This window comes from Pistacia vera, unplaced genomic scaffold (assembly GCF_008641045.1).
Source record: "Pistacia vera cultivar Batoury unplaced genomic scaffold, PisVer_v2 Contig347, whole genome shotgun sequence".
NCBI classification, from domain to species: Eukaryota; Viridiplantae; Streptophyta; class Magnoliopsida; order Sapindales; family Anacardiaceae; genus Pistacia; species Pistacia vera.
Window position 1 is genome coordinate 574,948 of NW_022196165.1, and position 9,311 is coordinate 584,258.

Here is a 9,311-nt window from a genome sequence, read left to right on the forward strand (position 1 = left end):
CAATTTATCACTTCGCGGATCTGAACCAGATAGTGAACAAATAGCAGCTGAAGAGAGAAGAAGGTGAAACAGTGAGCAAGAAGAAGAGATGGCAGCCAGAATAAACTGTACGATGCAAAATAGTCTCTTGTTCTTGAACCCTCTAAATTCCAAAGCCAAAACTCATTTTAAAAACCGTCTTAAATTTCGTCAAAACTTACTTTCTCTATCAAAAAAACCATGTTCTGTTTTTGCTCTACCAATAATGATAAGACTAACACTGATTCTACTGACCCTTTTGTCCTCACAGCCCCTCTTTATTACGTTAATGCCCCTCCTCACATGGGCAGTGCTTACACCACTGTCGCTGCTGATGCTATTGCTCGATTTCAGGAACCGTTTGTTTTCTATTTTAAACCTTTTTTACGCATTTTTATTTTTATTTTTGATTTTGTTACTCCGACTAAAAAAAGAGTAACATAAAAGCTTCATTTTAAGTTCTCGAGGAGTATTAGTGCAGAAAATGACTAATCTTGGTGTTAATTGTTCAAATTGAAACTGAACTCCGGGAAAAGGAACAATGTTGGTGTGTTTTTATAACTTGAATTTAGTTGAAACTTCAAAATCTTGACTTGAAACTGGTATTATCTATTGCAGGCAATGGTGTTTTTAGAGCGTGGAAATTAGTCTACACTAATTTCTTTTGTTGTTTAAGTTAGTGGCATGAAAGTTGTAAACAATATGACCTGGTTTTCTTCATTGTATTTTTATTCAAAATGGCTATTTTTTATTGTTGATTTTTTATAGCAGAGGCTCTTAGGAAAGAAAGTTGCATTTAGTACTGGCACGGATGAGCATGGAGAAAAGATAGCTGCTGCTGCCGCAGCCGGTGTTTCAAGTCCTAACACTGCGACGTTATATCTCAAGCGTACAAGACACTCTGGAAAGATGTAATTTTGTTCTCCACATAAGACTTCACTCTTTGATAAGAAGTTTTGAGTGTTCTAACACCTGTAGTTATTTACATTCCTTGGTGTTTTTTACTTGCTGATTGCAGTTAGACATTGCATACGACAAGTTCATTCGGACAACTGACCCCAAGCATGAAGAAATTGTGAAGGAATTTTACTCTAGGGTTCTTGCCAATGGTGACATTTACAAGGTTGACTATGAGGGTCTTTACTGTATTAACTGTGAGGAGTATAAGGTAGTACACATTGTGTTTCTAAATCTGGGCCTTTAGGTTGAAAATTATAATTATGCAATTATTATAGATGAAGTTGTGATTTCATATCTTTATGAGAATTTGGGTTCAATTATCATTGGAAATGGATATTAAAGGCTTTTGTTTTAGCATTCCTTTCATTTTCATTGTACATAGATGCCCTTGTTGTATGACTTGTATAGTGATTTCTCTAATTCTGTGAAGTAGGTTGTTTTTTTGTTTCTCAGTGATATGATATCATTTGCTCTTGTATTTTCTGTAGGATGAGAAAGAGCTACTGGAGAACAACTGTTGTACTATACATCTAAAACCATGTGTTTCACGGAAAGAAGATAATTACTACTTTGCCTTGTCAAAGTATCAAAAACCATTGGAAGAAACTTTGACTCGGAATCCAGATTTTGTACAGCCCTCTTTCCGTCTGAATGAGGTGAGACTGTATGGAAAATTTTGTGTGTATTGTATTCAAGATTTTTCATGCATTTTGAGTCTGGCATCTTTTATGATACAAATTTCTTTTGTGTTTAGCTATAAACTTCTTTCAATGACAGTTCCTTACTAGAATATCATTTATGCTCCATCTATTCTCCATGTGCAAAGCTGGATCAAAAGTGGGTTAAGGGATTTTTCTCTCTCTCGAACATCAGTTGATTGGGGGAGTTCCGGTTCCTAATGACGATAAGCAAACTATATATGTTTGGTTTGATGCTTTGCTAGGGTATAGTCCTTTCGTCCAATTATTTTAAATAATATCATTTTTTTCAACTTAATTCTTAATAAATATTATTAGGGTGTATTAATCTTTTCTTTATCAAAAAAAAAAAAAAAAAAAACAAAGAAACAGTATTGCATCATTTATTTGATCTTTTGAAAGCTGTTTATTGGAAAAAGAAAATGGGTTATGTTAGGATCCCACATTGGAAGGGAAAATGGTGGACATGTGGGTTATAAAGGGCTTGGACACCCTCTTTGACAAGTCAGTTTTCCAAAGAGAGTTCTACCCAATCCCATGAAAGACCCATGGCCTAGCCCAATTGTTTGAGTTGTTGGGTGGGTGGGTTCTTATCAATTGGTATCAGAGCATGATCCTGCGCCCACAGGATGCAGGCTGACCTTGGGCCCGGGCTGCTACCTTGAGAAAGGGCATGGAGGCCCAAGGGGTCACTCTCCCTTGGCAAGCCGATTTTCCTAAGAAGAGTTCTACACAAACCCATGAAAGAACTGTGGCTCAGCTCAATTGTTTGAGTTGTTGGGGTGGGTTCCTATCAAGTTAAATTAGAGTTCTGCCTTATTCTGTACCAGACATATCTTTATTCATGAACATTGTGTTTAAAGCGCATAACTTCTGTGGTAAGGTTATTGGTGCTATTCTGTTTCTGTTAAGCAGTTACATATCAGCTCTATCAGGGAACTAGGATCAACCTAATTTGCAAACTGCTGTTTCTTCAGGTTGGCCTGCATCACTGCTCTTGATTGGCAAGGTATAGCTTTTTTAGTGCTTTTAAGATTGGTTTTTCCACTTCCAAGGTGTCCCCTTGTACCAGCTTGTACAGAATTATGATATTTGTCTTATGTTTTGTTGGTCTTTCTGTAGGATATATTACGTTTTCATGCAGTTTACTGGCCGGCTATGTTAATGTCTGCTGGACTACCAGTTTCTAAGAAGGTGTTTGGCCATGGATTTTTGACAAAGGTATGTAACTATCAAAATGCAACAGTGGAAACTGGTTTCTAACCTAGAAACGGTGGGAACTGGTTTTTTTTATTTTCTTTTTAATATTTTTTAGGAATTCTTCTAATTATCTTGCCAATTGGCTCTCATTGGGCATTCCTTTACGGGAAGTAGAAAAAATTGTGAGGAGCAACTTCCAACGTTATTCCAAACTGGCTGATAAAATTGAATTTCTTTCATGTTGTTCAAGACACAAAACTAATCATGAGTTAGAAATTTTGAACCCCAAAAGTTAGCCGTGGTATGGTTATTTTTTAGGACAATATGAGCACTCTAAGAGGCACTGTTTCTTTTGCTTCCCCTTGCATAAAGCACTTACTTATTTCAATTCCAATCTTAGGACGAAATATCAGTGAGGAGGATATTGAAATTCAATAACTCATTTATGTAAGTATGGGATTCAAAATATTGAAAGGTTGCGTCACTCAAGGTAGGTCTTTGTGATTAGATCGGAATCTAGATTTCATTAAATCTTGTGGGGGATTTGAATTCGGGAAAAATGATATGTCTTTTTTTCTTATGCACCTTTTTTTTGTCCATATTAATCTGACAAGAGTGAGCAAGTAAGCAATTTTATCAATATTTTTTCTTATACACCTGATTTTTTGATGCAGCAATGTTTTTATTTGAAAATTATAGGATGGCATGAAGATGGGGAAGTCTCTAGGCAATACACTTGAACCAAATGAATTGGTTCATAATTTTGGTCCTGATGCAGTCAGATATTTCTTCCTAAAGGAGGTGGAATTGGTAATGATGGTGACTATCAGAGGACCGTTTTACAATATTGTCAATGCACATCTTGCCAATACTATAGGTATGTTTGACTAATATAATAGGTTTTTTTTGTACAACTAGGGTTACTTTGCTATTTATCCTTTGGATTCCTAAGCCAGATGGATAAATATGATTGTATGCGATGCAGGAAATCTTCTTAACCATACTCTTGGGCTTCTTAGAAAGAACTGCAAATCAACTTTGGTGGTGGATTCAGCTATTGCTGCTGAGGGAACTGCATTCAAGGACAATGTGGAAAAGCTGGTAAATTTGCTTAATTTTAATGACGTGTTTCATCCATTTATGCATTCTGCTTAGTGCTGTACTTCTTCCCATTTTGCTCGAACAAGCTAATTTCATTGTTTTCCATGTCAGCATAGTCAGGTGGTCCTAACTTCTCGTTTTTACTTTTGTAGGTTGAAAATGTAAGGGTCATTATGAAAACCTATCACTATCATCAGCTCGTGAGGTTGTGCTGGAAATTGGTAATGCCGGGAATTCTTACATGGATGAAGAGCACCATGGTCATTTTTTAAGCATGGGGGTGCTGCTTCTGAAGCTGCAGCTAAGGTTCTATTGATAATACTTTCTTTGACAAGATATTTTACAGGACATACTCAAGTCTCTATCTATTTTGGCCTTTTTTGAGACTACAGGCAAACCTATTTCTCACAATTCACTTAGTCTTAGTTGAGAACTAGTAATAAAGCATATTTTGTATTCTGGGCAGGATCTGTAATTATTTAGAAGCAATGAGAATTATAGCAGTCGCGTTATCTCCAGTTACACCGAACCTAAGTTGGAGAACATACGAACAGCTTGGCTACTCAAACGACCAGTTCAACTGTGCAACTGGGTCTGTCTCATTTTCTCAGAAGTAGTTGAAACACAATTGCAGCATTTATCTATTTTGATTAACTTGATTGAATGATTTGTGATGCAATGTGATACTAAGTGGGGTGGACTAAAGGGCGGTCAAGTGATGGCTCAACCTAAACCGGTCTTTGCAAGAATTGACACGAGAGCAGAAACGGAAGATAGGAGTGAACCAGCAGCCAAATGGATTTGAAAAACAAAGGGAAACCGAAAGCTATAGCAGTACAGTAGCAGAGCAGAAGCAGAAGCGTAAAAAGTGCAATATGTTGTATTTAAACAAGAGGAATTGAATAACATAAATGGGGGATTCTTGATTGTTTGCTGGACAAAGATGGGTTATGTGATCAGTACAAGCACCCAACAACGTAGAAACAAAGCACATAATCAAAACAGGAAGCTAATCAGAACACAACACACTAAGGTAAAAACTCTGGCCAAGAAATTGTGATAAGCTTGCTTCTTTCCCTATATCAAAGAAATCCCATCGGCAGAAGTACAGAGAATATGCTATGGGCATGGATTATAATAAAAGCCTACTGCTTCCATATTGACTGCATAGTGTAAGTCTTGGATACGAAACTTTCAGGAACTCAAGCTCAGATTTTTGGTGGAATATAAGCCCGACTGTATATTTATACTACAATGAAGTTAGCTCATTCCGGGGATGGTGAGTTTCAGCCGGAAATCCTCCATAAGTGGGAAGGCCATCGCGCAGCTTGATCTTTGGTTCCATTCCAGCACTCTTCTGATTTTGTGATGTTGGGCATTCTGAGGCGAGGTTCATCTGGGGTTTTTTCTACCATTTTGATCTCCACATTAGGATTGATAAGCTGCAAAAAAATGATCAAGTATTTGAGCCACATAGTTAACATTTTCAAGTTTGTTTTATAAGAAAGAAAGAAAATGATAACATTTTGGTTGTAAAGAGATTATAACACTGACCTCCTTAACAGTCTCCCCAACTTGGAGCCAGGTGAAAGTGAAATACAAAGTTAATATGGGAACTGAAGAGTTCTAGACCTAATTCGAAAATTTCTTCTTATAGCAGAACCTGGATTCCCAATGGTGATCGGCCCAGTCCCAGTGTGAGTCGAATAAGGTCATTCACCTTCAACGTTTGAAATAAGGTTTGTGGCAATATAACACAAATAGAGAAGTCAATATGAAATGGAGAACAAATATAAAAAAACTCCGAGAGAGAACGATTTCTACAGACTCAAAATTGCTATGCCGATTTATTGCGTGTGCAGACAATGAGTAAAAGAATAGCAAGAGATAAATATTGCTTGTAGACATCTATATGATATTCACAAAACACTAGTGAGTTTTAACAGAAATTACCGGACTGCTTGAGTGCCATCATCAATATTCATCCTACCCATCCCAATCTGTGTATCATTAATTTAAAAGTTAATGACATTATCTCCTGAGGTATAACAAATTTCCTTCGAAATAACAAAAATTATTCTGCCGTTAATGATTATTAGTGTGCTTTTAAAATTTATACTATTATGAGTTAATGTATATTACCAAATTACCCTCAACACATATTTTAGTGCTTATAACTTAACGGCAAGGAATTTTTTGTTATTTTGGAAACCTCATTAAAACTTTATTATTATATCATACCCGAGGGGATAAAGCGATGAACTCTTAATTTGATGGAAAATCATAAATTTTAAAAACAGAGTTTCCGCAACTCATTTTTCCTATATTTAACCTTTTCATTATCTAAATTATTGCATCACTTCTCTCTATAGTACAATACTAACAATTTTTTCTTGTGTTGTTGTTTAATTACTGGGCAGTACTACACTTACAACTTAATCTCACAAATCTTCTCTTACAATCCTAAAATGACAATTCGTAATAGGTCTTGCCTATTCAATTGCGGGTCATATCTGTCTAATTACAAACTAATCACTTGGGGACTGCCAAATCGGGGTTGTGAGAGAAAGTTTGTAAAATTGAGTTATGAGCTAATCTTTATTGTTAATTACAAGGTAGTCCAAGCTTAATTGTCAAAACAAATCCAAACATTTTCCTTTTGTTTAATAAGAATATCGCAAGTGCTGTGTACTATTTATTGTTAGATTAGATGATATAGAATTAGGAGTGAGCCCAAAGCAGCAAAATGAAAAATTTGGGCAATGAAGTCTGCCTAAGCCCATGTACACTGTTAGACTAGATGACACAAAATGAGCTGAGTCCAAAGCAGCAAATTAAGAGAGAACGACCTTTTCCCACCCGAGTTTTGGCAAAACAATCCTTTTCCACCCGTCAAGTTTCAAAATGATAATTTTCCACCATTCGTCAGGTTCTATTAATATTTTCTGTTAATATTTGATTGAAAAAATGAAAATACCCTCAAATAGTTTATTGTAAATTAAAATTTAGTTAAGTCAAAATTTTTACTCGATTATTTATTCGTTCAAATATAAACATATCTTTTTTTCTTTGTTTATCTAATTAATTAGGAATATTGATTTTCTACGTTAACTAGTAAAAATGAAAAATATTATAAATTTAATAGATTATTAAATAATAGTGATGGGATATTGATGATATTATAAATAAATAAATAAATATTAAGGTCATTTAACTTTAAACAATTCCATAGCAGTACTCCTAACTTTTTAGGTAAGGTTAACTATTTTTTCCTTTTTGATTTTTAATATTTGACTTTTTGGTTAATTAAAAAATAATAAAAAATTTATAAAGTCAAATATTTAAGGGTATTTTTATCTTTTCAATAAAATATTAACAGAAAACATAATAGAACCTAACGAAAGGTGGGAAAGTGCGATTTCACCAAACCTTGGGTGGGAAAATGTCGTTCTCCCACAAATTAAATAAATGTTTGGGGAAGTGTTTTAGCCCCCACCTATTTGATGAGTATCCCCCATTTCTAAATACACTCATTTTATATTTAAAAACTTTTCTTTAAAACCCAAAATACCCTTCAAATCTTAATTAGATTTTTTGTTTACACCTTCCTCCAATTTCAATATTAGAATCAAAATATCAGTTTGAACTTATGCAAAATCTAAAAAATGGAAGTATATTTTCATTAAACATACAATTCCAATGATTATGATAATTTAGATTTAGGATTTATGCAAGAAATAAAGGTTTAAGATTATAAAATAAAGTGTGGGTGTATTTATAATTTATAATGTCCATTTCTATGATTGTCTTTAAGGTTAAACTTATCAAAACAACAAACTTTTAAAAGTGGCGCGAAAAGCCTAAAACTCACTTCCCTAAAATGTTTAGGAGTGAGCCAAAGCAACAAGTTAAATAAATAGGGAAATGATTTTTAGCCTCTATCAAATTTATCATCATCCCCAACTTTTAATTTATTATTATTATTATTTTTTGACAATTTTAACCAGAATGAAAATTATTAAAATGATATAATAATTTCTAAAAACACTCATACTATATTATATATTTGTCTTTTAATTTTACTTTAATTATTAATCATAAACTCTAACTCTAAATCTTCTAAATCATTGAAAAAAAAAAATTATTTCAAATATTTTTTTGCTTGATGAAAATATATTATTGAAGCTATTGAAAAATTAATTACATAATGGAATGAATTTGAATATTAAAAAATAATAATAATAAATTTCAAATTTGAAATTGGGAAAAAGGGGCATAAACAAAAAAACCTCATTAAAAAATTGGGAAAGTCATAATTAAGCTTGAAATTGAGGAAAAGTGGTGTAAGCAAAAACCCTAATTAAGTTGAAATTGAGGAAAAAATGTGCAAACAAAATCTTTAAGTAAGCAGGGTTATTTTAAGTATTAAGTGAGGTTTAAAGAAATTTTTTTAAACGTGATATAGGTGTACATAGTAATGGAGGCAACTGATCAATTTGATGGAGGCTACAATCACTTCTCAATAAATTATATGGGCAACGAAGTGGGCTTAATGCCTAAGCCCTTATACATTTTGCTTGCTCCCCTGCTATGGATGCATTTTCATTGTCATTTTGTTATGATGAATGTTTTAACTATGTGCATAAGATAGGGGTGTGTGGATCTGGATATCCAAACCAAACACTTGGAATCAGAACCAGAATCGGTCAGTTTTTGGGATTCGGAACCGAAATAGGAACTGGTCGATTCCGATTTCGATTATGGATACCCAACCATGTTTAAGCAAATTAAAAAAACACCCTTACTATTCACAAATCATAATTGAATTTTTTCACCAAAGTTTTTCTCTCAAAACTCTCTCAAACCAGCTCTTTATCAATGCCACCATCGGCCATTTCACTCGATTTCCGATCAGGAAACATCACCCTCACCTCGATTACACACTTTCTCAACTTGTTTGCCCCATTTTTGGCTGGGTTTGCACCTCTCCCATGATCCAACTCCACCTTCGTGATTATCATTCTCAAGCCGATTCGGTCTGATTTTGGCATCGTTGGACCACCCAGATATCACCATCAGCATCCCCTTCTCTTCCTCACCAAAATCCCTTGCTTCTCCACCCGAGTACACCAACCAATCGTCGGCCACTGTCCCTACTGGGTTTGCGTGATTGTTTGGTTTTTTGTCTAGATGCCGGTCAATTTCGGTGACGACAATCACCCATGTCACCATCATCAGCATCCCATTATCTCCTCTACAAAACCCTTCCCACCATCAGCATCCCCAGCTCGTCGATCATCGTCTGTCACCTACACCTCTTGTCGCGCGGCTGTC

At 34.8% G+C, this 9,311-nt stretch overlaps 1 pseudogene; it reads left to right on the forward strand.

The window, feature by feature from the left end:
• Positions 1-219: 219 nt before the first annotated feature.
• LOC116139096 lies at positions 220-5,624 on the forward strand (annotated as a pseudogene).
• The last annotated feature ends 3,687 nt before the right edge of the window (positions 5,625-9,311 follow it).